This window comes from Spermophilus citellus, assembly GCF_964194105.1.
Source record: "Spermophilus citellus genome assembly, chromosome: 3".
Classification (NCBI taxonomy): domain Eukaryota; kingdom Metazoa; phylum Chordata; class Mammalia; order Rodentia; family Sciuridae; genus Spermophilus; species Spermophilus citellus.
The window spans coordinates 213,558,666-213,561,126 of NC_138184.1; positions in this window are offsets into that span (position 1 = coordinate 213,558,666).

Here is a 2,461-nt window from a genome sequence, read left to right on the forward strand (position 1 = left end):
TCTGCATTTCTTTCGCCTGTAATCATCTATGCCTATAAAGAAAGGGGGGGGGGTAAGGGAGAAGCAGCGGGAATGGGGAGGGAGAGGGAAACAGCAACAAAATCTGTCCTCTATGAATCAGTTGAGCAGAGAAAGATTCAAATGTCCTTAATTGTGCAAAGCATTAAATCACCAGATGATAATCTCGGAGTTGACAGCTGAAAAGGTTCTGTCTTTGGGGAGGCTTTGAGTTTGTTGTCCTTATTTTTATGGTATACCCTGAAGGATAATCACCTTTTCTTTGGGAACAAATTTGGGTGAGTGACAGGGAAGGGAAAGCGGAAGACATCTAGGAGGAGCGGTGGGCTGGCCTCCCTTTCTTAAGAGGATTAGATGAAAGCTTTGTATCCTCTGTCAGTTTCATCCAAGGCCTCATAAAATACTTTAGCAAATTCTAAAGTGACAGGTTTTTTTTTCCCCAAAAAGAAAATTGCTTTGAAAAAAGAATGAAAATAATGTATGTCCATTGCGATGGGGGTGGGGGGAAGCAACCAGAAAAACCATAAAAAGAAAGTGATCCTCATTCACTACTCCATCCCCGTGTGCTATATCCACACTTAAACCCACCGTATTTCAAAAATGGGGTCATACTTCCTGGGTATAACTTTGGAACATCCCGGTAATCAGAGTAGGGTCTTCCCATATGGGATTCCCATTATGTGCCATGCACTCTTCTAGGCAGAAAGGGTAGGAGAATTTTGAAAACACTGGGCACCAGTGGGAACACAGACAAGTCAAAGGATTTGATGAAAGCATTTGCTTAGTACAGTGCCTGAGCCTGCTGACAATTGGTCATCACTCTCTCTCCTCCTCCTTTATGTATTTGATGAGCTAAAGCTACTGGGTTGTGGTGTAGAAATCTGACCCAGTCTAGATAAATCTAGACTATACCCCTGACCCCCAAATTGGAAATTGTTTTCAGCTCAGATTCCTGAAGTTCTCTTTTCTTTTTCATTCTTAGTTTTATTGTTTCTTCAGTTCCATGAAATGATACAGTGTCTTTCGAGATCTCCCTTGCCTCTTTCTTCTATCTTTCTGCTTATGCCAATCAGAATCAGTTTCTGCTTACAACCTGAAGAAACTTAGTGAACACAAGGTTACATTTACTGCTTCATAAACTTTTCCCAACTAATGATATGTTATGATGAACATTTTCCGGTGTCCATGGGTGCATGTGTAGTGGGTGTGTAGTATGCCACCTTGTGGGTGTATCATATTCATATAACTGGAAGGAAACAGCTTTTGACTCTCAATTCTGGAACCACTGTTTAGTAATTAAAAGTTCCTTTTTGGTCTTTTATAGACATCCCATAGCAAACATTGCTATGTGTGCATTTCTTTGTATTGGTACTTAAGACGGATTTCTAGAGATAAAATTATTAAAGGGTTTTTGAAATTTAAAATTTCATGAATATAAATGATTTCTTTTAAGAAAATTTGCACCAGTTTTTACTACCAACAATAGAATATGAGCACCCAACATAGATATTACAAATTTTCCAATTTATTGCCAATCTGATAACACACAAAAATGGCAATATATATTCTACTTTGTGAATGATATACTCCTAAAGAGATTTCAAGGACATTCAGCTAAAAAGAAGGCCAAATACACTCCAAATCCATTATCTATATGATTTGATATTTATAAATATAATATATATGTACACATAATTTTAGATAGATAGAATGTGTTAAAGAAAAAATAGTGGATATATCAGAATCTGTCATTGTAGATAACGGTTCCCAGCCCCTCCCACCCATTAGAGGTGATTGCTAAGCTTCAGTGTGGTGTTTATAATTTTAATTCATGAAAAAGCCAACTGTGTGACCCCGGAGATCCAGGCTGTCTGATTCGTGTGGCCTGCCCCGCGGCTACAGAAGGCGTGGCGCCGTAGAGAAGGGATTAACTAGCAAGCAGGGAGATAAGTGGCTGCGACACGGTGGAATCCCGCCAGCCAAGCCCGCACTGACCCCTGGGCTGAGTTCGGGATTTCAGACAGGGAAGGAAGCGGTACAGTCCCATCCCCCACAAGGGACACTCCACTAAGACAATCAGCGGCCACCATCTTGGAGAGCTGAAGTATCCACCGCCACTCTCCGACAGATTACAACAACAAAACAGGTGTGTGTCACTCAGCTCAGCCCCCATACATCGGGGGATTTCGCATAAAATCTCTCCTAGGTTTTCCGGGGGAGGGAGTATCAGAGTGAGCCTGCATAAAGACTAAGGGAAAACTAGAGGCACCTGACCTTCAACCCCCCCTCTCATCAGCAGCCAAAACAAAACCTGTCTAGCCAGCGCTGGGGGAGGGGCAGAAAAAATCAAAACCATAGAGTGCTTGGGATCCCAAAAGCCAACTGTGTGACCCCGGAGATCCAGGCTGTCTGATTCGAGCGGCCTGCCCCGCGGCTACAGAAG